This window comes from Peromyscus eremicus, chromosome 15 (genome assembly GCF_949786415.1).
Source record: "Peromyscus eremicus chromosome 15, PerEre_H2_v1, whole genome shotgun sequence".
Classification (NCBI taxonomy): domain Eukaryota; kingdom Metazoa; phylum Chordata; class Mammalia; order Rodentia; family Cricetidae; genus Peromyscus; species Peromyscus eremicus.
The window spans coordinates 78,149,693-78,164,609 of NC_081431.1; the positions used below are offsets into that span (position 1 = coordinate 78,149,693).

Here is a 14,917-nt window from a genome sequence, read left to right on the forward strand (position 1 = left end):
TCTTGGTATATTTGCTGTTTGTAAAAAGGAAGGCTACTTTTGGTGTGTTAATTTTGTATCCTGCTACATTGCTGAATATATTTATCAGTTGTGGGAGTTTTTTGGTAGGGTGTAGAATCTTATCATCTGCAAAGAAGGATACTTTGACTTCTTCCTTCTCTATTTGTCCTCCTTTCCTCCTCCTCTTGTCTTATTGCTCTAGGTATGACTTCAAGCACTATATTGAACAGAAGGGAGAAGAGTAGATATCTTTGTCTTGCTCCTGATTTTTGTCGAAATTGTTAGGGTTCTGTGATGGAAGAGGACTTTGGCAGATCAGGGTCAAGGAAGGTTGCAGAAATCACACCACACAACAGATCTCGTGAAAGTGATTTATGCACGGTGTGGGGAGCAAAAGGTTGTCTCTGAATGGGGATGAGAGAGAGAGAGACAGAGACAGAGATAGAGGGAGAGAGACAGAGCAAGAGAGTGGGCCATGATGGTGGGGACTTTTTACAGGGTACACATGTTGCATTTGGTGGCTGATGTTGCATGTGACTCCTGGTGCTGAGTCTCTGAAAGTGGGCTGAGAGTGGACGTTTTTCTGTAATATAGGTGGTTTGTAACAAAAATATTTTGGCTTTTTCTTCATTTAGTTCATGTTGGCTATGAGTTTTCTGTATAATGCCTTTATTATATTAAAATATGTTTCCTGTATCCCTAGATTCTCCAGAACTCCTATCATGAAAAGATATTAGATTTTTGTAAAGGGCCTTTTTTGTGTCTAATGAGATAATCTTGTGGTTTCTATGCTTAAGTCAATTTATGTGGTATATTGTATTTGTTTTACGACTTCATCCCTGTTTCTCTAGGATGAAGCTAACTTGATTGTGTGGATAATCTGTACATGTGTTAATGAAGTTTGTTTGCAAGTATTATATTGATAATTTTACATCTATTTTGTGGGGTACCGGCCTATAATTCCTAATTTTTGTTGGGTCTGTTTTTCTCTTGAACTTTTTTTCTGGAAACTCTTCTAGGTCATTTTAATTAAGGACCATTACAATGAGATTTGTAGGTTTTCGGAGGACACCCGTGTATATGTGTGTGTGTATGTGTGTGTGTGTGTGTGTGTGTGTGTGTGTGTGTGTGTGTGTTTATTTCTATTTGGGAGTTCTCACATCTGGAGCTAGTTTGTTAGTTTTCTTCTTTCCTTTTCTTTTCTCTCCTCCTCCTCCTCTTCCTCCTCCTCCTCCTCCTCCTTCTTCTTCTTCTTCTTCTCCTCCTTCTTTTCTAACAGAGATGCTTAAAATGTTCACCAGGGAGCTAATCCATAGCATGATTAGATGTCAATTTCTGTTTGTCTGGTGTTTAGAACTACAGTATCTATTCTGGGTCTTCTATTTTTCAGTTACAGTCCCAAAATAGGGAGGGGGCCCAAAAGAGGAGATGGTGATCCTTGCTCAGAGCCACAGGGTTTGGGGGAGATCTGAATGGAGGGATAACTGATATCCTCCATTTCTTAAAAAAATTAATCTTTTCTTAGGCTCTCAATATCTTATTTTAATAAATATTATTTTCTAATTGAAGGATAGTATGAGATTGGTATACAGATTAAAATACAGAAATGCAGTAGTTCTGAGGCAGAACTACAGTGTCTCTATGATTCCCAAAAAGTTCTGGAAATCAATATGGCTAGCTAGATTGGCTATGTGTGCAGTTTTGTTTAACTTTTTTATTAATTCTTTTTTGTAAATTAATTCATTTATTTATGTGTGTTTGTATAAGTCTTCATTCACTCATGCCATGGCACACATATGGAGGTCAGAGGACAATTTGTGGGACTAGTTCACTTTGTCCACTATGTGAGGCATAGGGATCAAACTTAAGTTGTCAGGCTTGATGGCAAACATCTTTACTCTTGAAGCCATCTTGATGACCCTGTGTGTGCAGTTGTCTATAACTGTAATCACAAAGTACTAGTATTGGAGTCTAGTGATCCTCAGAACAGAAGTGGCTAGGTATCTGAACAATTAGGACAGAGAGCATCTTTCAGCATAAATCTACAAGAAGGTAGAAATTCAGGGTCAAAGAGAAACAGCCTTGGATTTAGTGGAGATAATTCAGGAGGCCCAAAGGTTACTATGGGTCTTCTAATTTTAAATCAACTGTTCTTTCTTTCATGCAAGATTTTTTTTTTGTTCTTTTGTTCTTTTGTGTTTGAGTTTACTCGAAGTACTACCTCACTAACACACAGTAGAGAAGTCTATGAATTAGCTCTTGGTCTTCTCACCTACTCATCCAGGTGGTCTTTGAGAAGTTAAGGTGTGTCTGGGAAGAAAGGGCAGCCTGGATCATACAGAGTTCTGAACAGAGTTTTCCCCATCCTATAGGTGACCCATACATCTCAACTTTTTCTCGTTCATAAAGCCTACTATTACCAATTTCAGTTGAAATTAAGCTTCCTGAAAATGTGAGTTAGAACAATTACTGGAATTTATCTCTCTTAAAAAATGTATAGCTGTAATAAGATATTTACATTAATAGTGGTGTATATGTGCGTGTTCATGCACCTGAGAATGTGGGTGTTTGACTAATGCATGCATGCAGAGATCAGAGCGATCAGGAGACTTCTTTATCACTGCACATTATTGCCTTAACACAGGGACTTTCATTGAGGTAAAAAGCTCAGCGTTTCAGCCAGGCTTGGTGGTAAGCAAGCTCTCAAGATCCCTGTCACCAAACCCTAGTACTGGAGCTACCAGCACATAGGCATGCCCAGCATTTACATGAGTCATGGGTACTTGAATTAAGGTCTTCATATTTATTTGCATAATGTTTTATCATGTGCTATAAACATGCATCTACAGTTATATTTACATTTCAAGTATTTTATAAATGTGTAAAGCTCCATGACAACTTATTCTATCTGTTTGATGGCTGAAAGATTGTGATAGAGGGGGAAATTCAACAGGTTAAACTCCTTATGGTATAATCTGGACTAATAAGTAACAGAGGTAAGAGTATTGACTGATATGGAATTAGCTGAAGACCAGTTCCTTTAGAGAGTCAGCTGGCTCATGTCAAGAAAATGTAGTTGTTTTAATATTACATGTACACACTCATGAGCCCACACAGACATGTGCACACATGCATGCACACTCCTCCATACACCACTTCCTAAGTTTCGTGCTGCCTCTTGGTTGGCATCTCTCTATGAGAAATAAATTGCATGTTGTCAAACAAAGCATGCACATCGGAGATCTTGTCACCTACATCTTCAAAAGCAGCAGCTGCTCTTTTAGAATTGCTATTTTCCTTCCTTTACTTAATTCACGATGGCCAGCTGGTCTCCACACAAAGCCACTTCATTTTACTCTACCTGAAAAATCACAAAATAGAGAATTTCTGGAGGATGCTTCATAGTAAACCCAAGAATGAAAAGAACTGGGGAGGGGGCAGAGCTACAGACACACAGGGAGCCTTGTGAACCAAATGGCATGTTCCAGTATAGACAGTTGTGAAAATAAGTGTCAGAGTGAGAAGAGAATTAGAAGAAGCATTTATTGAAGGCTTAGTATGCGTCGGACCCTGACACAAAGGCTTTTCATGTAATGACACCTCAGTCCTGTGAGAATGGACAGTTATTAACAAGCTGCTGCAGATGGGGACCTGAGGGGTAATGAGTATTTATGGGAAGCCATAGAGGTAGAGCCGTGCGGACAAGAAGTCTTATCCAGGCAGTGTTTCTAAAGCCTCATCTAAAGGCAGTGTGGTAGGCAAGGGCACATAGGGCTGTCCTGGAAAAAGGACAGATTGAATACTGAAGATACAGATATGTCACTGTGGTGGCTAACTTTAATTGCCAGCTTGGTTGGATTAAGAAGTCTCACAGCATGAGTGAGGCACACCTTTGGATCGGTCTATGAGAGTGGTTCCAGAAAGGATGAACTGAGGTGAAGAGACCTTGCCTGAATGTAGACAATATTACTCCACAGACTGGAGACCCAGACTGGATAAAATGGGGGAAATGTGGGTCTGCAGATAGTTCAGTAGTTAAGAGCATGTGCTACTCTTCCAGAGGACCCAGTTCAGTATCCAGCATCTAGGCTGGGTGGCTCACAACAACCTATAACTAACTCCAGAATCTGACTCCTCTGACCTCTGCAGGCCCCTGCACTCACTTGCACATATCCACATTAAGACATGCACAGACATATACATAATTAAAATTACAAAAATAAATACTTTTAAGGAGGAAAAGGAGAAAGTCTGCTGACACCTGAACCCCTCTTTCACTATCTTCTGAGCCACCCAGATGTGAATAAGCAGGTTCATATCACTGCTACCAAAGACAGAAACTATTCCTCTGCCACATCTTCCTCGCCATGATGAACTACACTCTCAAACCCCGACTCAAAATAAATCTTTCCTCCATCAAATTGCTTACTGCCAATTATCTGGTTACAGCCACAAGAAACATATCTAATAAAGTCAATTAGCACACATTTATGGGCTGAGAAAGAAGTTGATAGAGCGCTTACCTAGCATGCCCAAGGCCCCTGGTTTGTTTACCAGCATCACATAAACTGAGTGCAATGTGCACACCTATAATACCAATACTGAGAAGTGGAAATGAGAGATGAGAAACCAGTCCACCTCCATCGTGTAATCAGGCATCATTTTGATCCTCTAGTTAGTTTCTGTTTACCATAAAACTTAAGTTTCTGTTTCTCATAACCTAGGCTGTGCCCTCCCACAGTAACCATAGAATGAACTGTAAACCAACCTCCCCCTCAGAGCCACCTGTCTGCAGACATGTCCTGTACCCATTGTTCCATGAGCCACTTTCCTTAACTGCCTGCTCTCACTTCTGTAAACATGCTTACATGTAAAACTCTTCATTTTATGGTTTTGTCCTGTAAAAGGGGTATGGGAAATTGGCTCAAGGTTGGTCTCATGAACCCCATCTTAAAGGAAGATAGCCACTGATTTGGCTGTGATGCGTACATGAATAAGATTTGGGTCGCTGGTCTTTCTCCTTGCATTTGTGGGATTAACAGAGGATCACAAGTTCAAGGTTATTATTGTCATAGCAAGTTGGAAGCTAGTCTGGGCTACAATGAGACCCTGTCCATAAAACAAACAAACCACAATAGCAACAACAACAATAAAATAATGCACTGGAATGTATGTAGGATAAGGGAACAAAAATAAAAAGATAAATTTCATGAGCATCTGATACTTTCAGAATCTATACTTAAATAAAGATGAAGATGTCAGTGGTCACTAAGTGAGAGTAGGGTACCACTTAAAACTCGGATGGGAATGAAGTTTTCATCTTAAAACTATGGAGAGGCTGTTCTTTGCCTCAGACAAGAACGTATTGCAGATATTTAAACCCCAGTCTCATGAAAAGCCTTGAGGTGGTAAAATTGATAGTATTATTCTAAGTAGTTAAATGTTTAAAATGTTTTAGCAGAAATTCCTATTATGAGTCATGCTTAGATTTCTGAAAGGCTGGATATTTCAGAAAAGGATTGTCTAGGAAGCAATCTGACCCCCAGAATAAGAAATGTGAGATAAATGCATTTATTCCTCAACATAAAAGCCAGAATTGCAGTCATGGTGATTTAACAATTAACTGGAAATTGGAACTAAGCAAATTCCCAAAAGCAAGTCAGTGAGGATGTTTGCTTGATACATATTATAAATCTTGCTTGCAGTAGTAATACAGTAAGTGCATAATAATATGAATTGCAATTACTTTAATAAAAAAAAAGACAGCTGAGGAATGGAGAGGGGGAGACTAGCATATGGAGCTGGAGAAATGGCTCAGAAGTTAAGAGCACTTTCTGTTCTTGCCCAGGCCCCAAGTTTGGTTCCCAGAGCCCATGTCAGCAGATTGCTCCAAACAACCTATAATTCCAGCTTCAAGAGATCCGTCACCCTCTTCTGGCCTCTGGGATACCTATACTACATATGTACATATTTACACACATACCCACACACATAAAAACATAAATAAAAAAAACTTAAAATACTTTTCAGAAAAGCTAGCGTGGGTTTTTTAAAAACATATGTGAATAGGGAATTAGTAGTTTAACTCGTTTTCACACTTCTCTGATACTACATTGTACCTATTAAGCGAAATACCATTGGGTAATCACCACCATCCTCCTCATTTACAATAAAAACCTGTTCACATTGAAAACAGTGCCTACAACTGAGTCTACAATAATAGTTGTGATCCAGCAAGGCCCAACTTAAAATTATTAACCGAAGAAAGGAGGGGAAATTTTATGTATCATAATCGAGGAAGGAAAAATAAAATTAAGTGGTCTATAGTGGCTCTTTCCTAATGAACCCAGAAACAAAACAAATAAGAAAAAGAAACAAACAGCTCAAAATGACAAGCCATGAGCTGGATTTTAGCAGACTTTTTAAGGAAAACTGTGAATAGGCAGAAATTTGTATAGGTCAGTGAAGGAACTCAGTCTGGCTCCAGTGAGACTTACGTATGGAATTGCAGAAGTTATGCAGGGAGTTCTGGGCTCACACAGTCTATGAAACTAAATGCTTGGACTATGTTTATTTCAAAGTTTAGGGTCCAATTAACGTTATCCAGACACCAATGATGAAGGAATGATCTTCTCTATTCTGGAGTAGAATTAAATAAATAAAACAGAAATATAGAGTGGTTCATTGTGGGGATGACAAGGTAAATACATTGTCATCCAACAGGATTAATGACCTGCATTAATTACTGTCTCATTAATGTAAAAAAAACACCTGATAAATGTACCTAAAGGGAGGGGGTTTATTGTGGCTCACAGTTCAGGATAACAGCCCACAGTGACAGGGAGTCACGGTAAAAGGAGTGTGAGGTCTCATGGCATCCACAGTCAAGAAGCAGAAATTGATGAACGCTGGTGCTCAGTTCACCTTCTCCTCTGTATCCAGTGAAGGACCCAACCCATGAAACAGTGCCACTCACATTTAGGGTGGGTCCCCCTGTCAGTTAACCCCCTTCTAAAAGTTCTCCAACAGATGTCTCCAGGTCCCAAGTTTACAGTATTAACAGCCACACAGGCCATGGACACAAATGGCACAAACAGCTGTAGTACACAGCCATCTCCAAATGAGAACGTATATCAGAGAAGACACTGGGCTGGGAGCCCCCACAGCACCAGTCCAGATGCCCACCTCACACCCAGAAGAGGGAAGACTCCCACACAGGGCTCAGGGAAACAGCAGCAGCAAGGACACTGAAGCAGAGAGATGGGCCTCAGCTGGGGAAGCGGAAGTGCTAAGGATTGTCAAAAAAGAAAAGTCCGTGAGAGATCAACACTAAAGGACAGTGAAACCTGAACCCCAGTTTCCCTGCTCTGAGTACATTTTCTGCCGCTACAATAGAAAACATAGGCTGGATACTCTATGGAGAAGAGAAACTTATCTTCTAGAGGCTAGATTAAGGAACCAGCAGACGGTGAGGGCATTCTTGCTCTACCACCTACCAGCGAAGTGGAAAAGCAAGAGATAGCAAGTCCCTCCACTGTTCTTTAAAGATCGTTGGTGGAGCACAAGGATGGGGCCTCCAAGACCACCTCCAAATACTGGAGTTTTAGATTTGCTTTCATTTGTGTGTGTCTGTGTGTGTGTGTGTGTGTGTGTGTGTGTGTGCGCGCGCACAAGGTACCCACAGAGACCAGAGGAGGATGCCAGATGCCCTGGCGCTTCAGTTGCAGGAGGCTCACATCCAGCGGGGATGCTGGTAACTGAGCTCTGGTCCTTTGCAAAAGCAGTACCTGCTCTTAAGCACAAAGCCAACTCTTCAGCCCCTCCCCCATTCCTCCTATTTCAAACACTGATATCCTAGGGAACAAAAATATCCAAACCTTAGTCTTCTGCCCATAGCCTCACAAACTTCATGTCCTTCTCACATGAAAAAATATTTGTTCTATCCTGATAGTCCCTAATGATGTCTTGTTTCAGCATCAACTCAAAAGTTCACAGTTCAGGATCTAGCCAGGGAGATGGACCAGTTAGTTGGTAAAGAAAGGACATGCCACACAAAAATGAGGACCTGAGTTTGAATCCCTAGCACTCACATAGAAAGCTGCACATAGCAGTGTGCACATGTAATCTCAGTGCTTGGTACTCAGAGACAGGTGAAGCGTTACTGACCAGCAGGTCTAGAAGAATAAGTAGGCTCTATGTTCAGTGAGAGGCCCTTTCTTGCAAAATAAGGCAGAGAAACAGCTAAAGAAGACAAAAGACATTTCCAGCCACCACATGCACATGGAAACATGTGCACCCACACACATAAGCAGGTAAACACACACTTGAATTCCCAGGTAAAGAGTGACTGAGGAAGACCCCAAAGGCTGACCTCAGGCATCTACACTCACATATGCACACAAACATCTATGCGCACGAATGAATTCAGAAAGTCTGATCTAAATCAGATATAAGTGAGAATAAGGGCACCATTCATAAGGCAAATCCCCTTCATCTGTTTTCCTGAAAAGAAGAATCAATGAGATAAAAGTTTCCTAAGAACAATGTTGGGACAGACAGCAGACAGTCATTCCCACTGTAAAGGTAAAAGGGAGCGTAGAGAAAGAGATAACAGTTCTCAAACACAAGCAAAATCCATCAAAGCAAACACCAGTGCATCCTAAGTAATGAGAATGATTATCTTTGATTCCATGTCCTCCCGTTGGATACACTGAGGCAGAGGCTGGGCCCTCACATCTCCTGGATGCTGAAACCTCACTTTACTGGATGTAACTTAAGCTAATCTTATGAGTTGGAATTGACTGCCTGTGCTTTTCTTGCATGCAGATGACTCTCCAGCCCTGGGTTCCCAGGACCTAGGGTTCCCTAGGCATTATTCTCAAAGGGAATATCTGCCCAGATCCACTTCCACAGCAGCTCTCTGTAGCACTACGTGGACCTGCAGGACCCACACCATGTAGAGAGCCAAGGCTGCCAGCTGTACCTTCTAAAACAGAGGCTAGAGCCAGACCTGAGCTCTCTTGAGAGGCAGCTGAACACAGCCAGGAAATATTGCACTGTGATGTGAGGAACGAGGACGTGAGGTGACCCTGAGCAGCAAGGCTTGAGGTCCCATAGGAGCTCTGGATCCCTCTCCTCCAATTATTTTGTCCCTGAAACCTGGAACTCATGGTTGGTATAGGACAAGCAGCTTTTAAACAACTCTGAAAAGAAAGTCCTTACTTACAGACTCGAGCATGGCTCTCCATCTTCTGGAGAGCAGCGTACAGCTCCCAGCTCCTTCCTGTTCACACTAAGTCATCCCAAGCTTCCTTGGACAGCCCTTGCTTTTCTTGCCTGAACTTGATTTGTATTTTTTTTTAATGACTAAGTTGTGAGTTTCTCAAACCTTTGTGTTCTGTCCTTTTAAATTAGGGATTATTCCTTTAAATCGTTTCCTCACTTAACATTTGCTACCTGTTCTTAAGAGAAGCCACAAACCCCCAGCATCTTGTTTTTAGCAGGATATCCTACTTCATTGCTCTTAAATTCTGTTTTCCACAAAATGTTGGGGCACAAACTTAATTCAGCCAAGTTCTTTGTTACTGTGTATGTATGTATATGTGTGTATATGTGTGTGTGTGTATGTGCGCATGTGTGGTGTGTGTATGTGTATTTGTGTATATGTATGTGGTGTTTGTGGTGTGTGTGTATGTGGGCATGTGTGGTGTACGTATGTGTATGTGGTGTTTGTAGTGTGTGTGTGTGTGTGTGTGTGTGTGTGTGTGTGTGTGCCTTCACTCATATGGAGACCAGAGATCAACAAGTGTCTTCCTCAATTGCTCTTCACCTTATTTTTTTAAGTTTTAAAATTTATTTTTATTTTGTGTGTATGAATGTTTTGCTTACGTGTATGTATGTGGACCACATGTGTGCCTGGTATCTGCAGAGGGCATTAGATAAACTAGGACTGGAGTTACAGATAGTTGTGAGCTATTATTGGGATCAAATCCCGTCCTCTGCAAGAACAACCCTACCCTTAAATGCTGAGCCATCACCCCAGCAGGACTTTTCTTTGTCTTTGGAGACAGGGTCTCTGAGTGAGTCTAGAGTTCACTGGTTCAGCAGAGTGACTAGTCAGTGAGCCTTAGAGATCCTCCTGTGACCATCTCTTCAGTGCTGGGATTACAGACATAAACCAGCATTCCCAGCTTTGAAACTCACTTTATGGACTGAGTCCCTCTTTGCCCACTGTATCACAAAAACAGCCTTTCTCCAATACCTCTTCTGCTGTCTGGCTGAGATCTTGTCCGAATGATCATTACTGTCTATAGCTCTGTTATCTGATGCCCACCACCTATGTAATCTTTAGCCTGTTTCAAACTTTCCCTGTAGCCTTTTCTGTGTCCTTATCAAAACCTGAAGTGTGATCCTAATTAGTCTTAACAATAAAAACCTGGAATCACGTGTTAGGGTGAAAGCTGATAGATCAGAGAAACAGAGCGGCAGTCACTTAGAGTCTTCTTACCTCTACGAAATCTCAGATCGAATGGGGGACATCCTGTCTCTATGAATCCTCAGACTAAACGGACCAAGATCCTGTCTCCACCCACCTTATATTCTTGTCTCCATCTCCCTAGTGATGGAATTAAAGGTGTGCACTGCCACTGCCTGGCTCTGTTTCTCTTTTAGACTGGTTCAATCTCATGTATCCCAGGGTGGCCTTGAACTTCTGATCTTCTTACTTTCTCCTCCCAAGAGCTGGGATTAAAGGTGTGTGCCAGCACTGCCTGGCCTCTATGGTCACACTCTGATCTCTAGGCAAGCTTTATTTGTCAGAACACAAACAAAATATCATATAAGAAGAACCATCCTTAATGCTCCATTCATAACAAAAGGAATTTCTCCTGCACTGCAGACTATCTAGCTTCTATGTATTGCCTATTCTAAAGTCAGTTGTATATGTGTAGGTATTACAGCAACATCCTGGTCTACCTTAGTCCTTTTTGTCCTGCTAGAAAATGTGACATTGGTCAATTTATTGAAAAAGAAGTTTATTTCCTCATGGTTCCTATGGTTGGAAAGTCCAAAATCAGAGTACTGATAACTGGAAAATGTGATTTCTGTGTGTATGTGTGTGTGTATAGGTGTGTGTAGGTGCATACGTACTTCTGTGAACTTATGTGTGAACTCAGAGGAGACAACCTTGAGTGTTCTTCAGTATTTCATCCACCCTACTTTTTTTGAAGCAGGGTCCCTCACTGACCCTGAGTTCTCCAGTGAGCCCCACAGATCTCTCTCCCTTCCTAGTGCTGGGATTACAATTACCAACACCTGGGCTTATTTGTTTGCTTCTTTTTAAATGTGGATTCTGGAGATCAAGCTCTGGCCCTCATGCCTGCATACCAAGAACTTTACTGACATCCATTTCCCCAGCCCAGACAAAGGGCCTTCTTGTTACACCCTTACATGATAAACGGTGGAAAGGCAGAGAGAACAATCCCTCTACGAAGTTCTCTCTAAGAGCATTGATCTATTCATGCGGTAGGGCCTTCTTGACCTAAGTATCTCCTAGCGTGGTTCCACTGAGAATTAAGTTTCACAATGAGTTTGGGAATACACAAAAAAAGTCAAGCCACAACTTATTCCATATACAAGAAAGCAGTAAAAAAAATAAAATAAAATAAAATAAAAATAAAGAAAAGAAAGAAAGAAAGAAAGAACAGAAAAGAATTTACAGAATCATAAGGAATCTTTGAAAAATGTATCGTGTGTCTCTAGATAATGGATGAGCTACAACACACATGAGGACATTACTATAGTGATCCAAGACGGAGGTGCTGAAGAGGACGATGAGTTGCACATTGAAAAGAGACAATCCTAAAACGGATTTTGAGGAAAAATCAATGTGAGTTGGCACCCTGGTAGACAGGGTTCTGGGTAGACAATGAATGTGAATTCAAGCCTCAGGACAAGGCAAGCATAGACAGGAAGAAATTGCTCTGTGGGAGGGAGAAATCAGGGCATAATTACAGCTCAACAGATACCAATCTTGATGAAGCAAATTGTATGGCGACACCTGCCAGGCATCCTGGAAGGCTCTTGGGCCACCATGGAGAGGACAGGACAGAGTCAGAGGGTAACTGTCCAGTCACTTGAGATGGAGGAGATTGCTGAGGAAGGAAGAGTGGATGAGAGAAGATGGCCAAGGAGGAGATCCTGAAGGCTTGTTCAACTATCATGGAGCAAAGACCAAGAATTCAGCCACAAGGTGCTATGTGGGTTTTTTTTTTTTTCTGAGAAATAAATGGGGCAGGGGGGACACTTCATCAGAAGAAAAAGTCTTCGTTAAACCACACACAAAGACAGTGTATTATACTATCTCCAAGTCAGACATGGCCAAGAGCATTTTATTTCTGGACAATTCCTTATTGAAATCAAATCACCTAGAATTGCCTTCTGGGAAATGCTGTAGCAGACGCTTATTAAACATGTACAATGCAGTTTGTTTTGCGTTTCTCTTAAGGGTAACAATTAACCTTTGAGGAGGCTGACCTTTCTTTCCTTCAAAGCAGGTCCGTTGACAGGCACTCTCCGAGGTGCTGGGTAAATGCTGCAGAGAAGCGTTGGCTTCCCAGGGTACAGACACTGTACCGCTGTTAACTGCCTTACCTCTTTCATGTTTTCAGTCGGTGAAATGAAAGGATCATCTGGGGTCTCAGCAATGTTTCAGAGCAAGGCACCACCTCCAAGGGGTCCACATCTCACACATTCACGACAGGACATATAAGCCATGCCTGGGCCAGCCTGAGATTATAAAGCTTTTCTGTCATTCCCTCAGACCCTACTTTGACCCAGTCAGTCCAGTCTAGTGACTTCAGGCATGGAAGTTCATTGTTTGTTTGGTTGGTGGGTTGGTTTGGTTTGGGGTTTTTCCATTTTGGAGGTTGAGGGGTGGTTGTTGTTGTTTGTTTGTTTTTGGTTTTGTTTTTTGCAGGATCTCTTGTAGCTCAGAATGGCCTCCAACTGACCTGATGATGATCCCTGAATTCCTGATCCTCAAACTTCTACCTTCCAGCTAATATTAGAGGGATGTACCACCTTGCCTTGCTGGAAGTAGTACATGCATCCCATGATTAAAATCTCTAATTTCCATAGATTTTCTTAGGAAACCCATCTGTTGTGGAATGTTATTTTAAGATGTGTTACATTTGTTTATGCTTTGAAACATTTGTTTAATGATGCAAAGATGTGTTGCATTCTTTTATGTTGTATTTGTTTAACTCTGTGAAGCTGTGTTACTGTGCCTGTCGAAAACACCTGATAGTCTAGTAAAGAGCTGAATGGCCAATGGTAAAGCAGGAGAATGGATAGGTGGGGCCGGCAGGCAGAGAGAATAAATAGGAGGAGAAATATGGCAGGAAAAGAAGAAGTAGCCAGAGAAAGAAGAGGACATCAGGGGACATCCACACAGCCACACAGCCAGCCATGGATTAAGAGTGAAAGTAAGATTTACAGAAGAAAAGGAAAAGGTCCAGAGGCAAAAGGTAGAAGAGATAAATTAAAGCTAAGAAAAGCTGGCAAGAAATAAGCTAAGCTAAAGCTGGGCATTTATAATGAAGAATAAACCTCCATGTGTGATTTATTTGGGAGCTGGGTGGTAGGCCTCCAAAAGACACAAAGAGTATAAAGAGTGAAAACAAACAACATCAATATCTTATGATCTGGCCTTTGTTTACTTCCTCAGGAATTATCTGTCATTCCACACACTACTTCATTAACTCTGGTACCACAAGCACACTGCTCTTAAGCCACACCAAGGCCTCTGTCCTCCCTGCACGCATCCACACATGCTCTGCTACTGGAGAGCCCTCTGAGTCCTCATCCATGATGCCTTCTTTTTCCCCTACATCATCTGAGAAGTTGTACATGCATGTGTGTGCATGCACATGTGAGCGTGTGTATGTATGTGTGTGTGGTATAGTATGTGAGTGTGCATGGTATGCATGGTGAGAGTACATTCCTGTGGTATGAGTGTAGGTATACATGGAGTCCAGAGGTCAACCTATGATGTGGTTCTGCAGGTGTTGTCCACATTAATTATAGCGGAACAGTCTCTCACTTGTCTGGAAATAGACATATTTGGCTAGCCCAGAAATCTACTTATCTCTGCATCCACATTACTGGGAATACTAACATGCACCACCACTCCTGGCTTTTTTTTAAAACATGGGTTCTGGACAAACAACTCAGGTTTTCGAGTTTACAGGGAAAGTGCTTTACTGATGCTTTCTCCAGCCACATGGGTGACATTCAATCAGTACATGACTAAATGAATGAAGAAATCTCCCCCTTGAGGGCACGGCCATGAAAATCATACAGGCATACACATTCCTGGATAGTTCCAGAAGTGATCATTTGTAGTATCAGTAAGATTCCAAAAAACAAAGGTTCTGCTGAGAAGAGCCTGGATAAGGACACTAGGCAGTGGTTTGGGCAGCATTATGGGAAGTCACAAGGATGATCTATTACCCAGGGCTCTCTAGAGGAACAGAACCAACAAAACAAATGCTTGTTACAAAGATAGATTTATTATGTTGGCTAACATGATACAAAGTGGTCCACCAATGGCCATTTCCTGGCAGGAGAGACCGAGAACCCTGTAGCTGCTCAGTTCCCAAGACTGGCCTCTCAGTAGTCACAATCAGATTACTAAAGCCTGGAAATTTTCTGGATAGCAGCTGGTCTTCAGTCCATGTTGGAAGGCTGAAGAAACTGGTTTCTGATGGCAATGAAGGACGAATACACACAAAAATTCAAAACTGGAAATACAATTCGTACTGAATACATACCGGTTTTGCACTGTCACATGGCTGGAAACTTGTAAGTTGAACCCTATTAAGTTGGGAACTGTCTGGATGCAAATCATCTCCTTCAT

General features: G+C 41.6%; 1 long non-coding RNA gene across 2 annotated transcripts in view; it reads left to right on the forward strand.

The window, feature by feature from the left end:
* The window catches only part of LOC131925323 (uncharacterized), a 36,611-nt gene extending 23,548 nt beyond the window's left edge, over positions 1–13,063 (forward strand). The window contains exon 3 of one of the 2 annotated variants that reach the window (XR_009383220.1): positions 12,669–13,063. This is a non-coding gene — a long non-coding RNA (uncharacterized LOC131925323). Of the gene's footprint in view, positions 1–5,848; positions 5,978–12,668 lie in introns of those variants that run through there. The other variant, XR_009383217.1, reaches the window with a different exon arrangement.
* Positions 13,064–14,917: the final 1,854 nt, after the last annotated feature.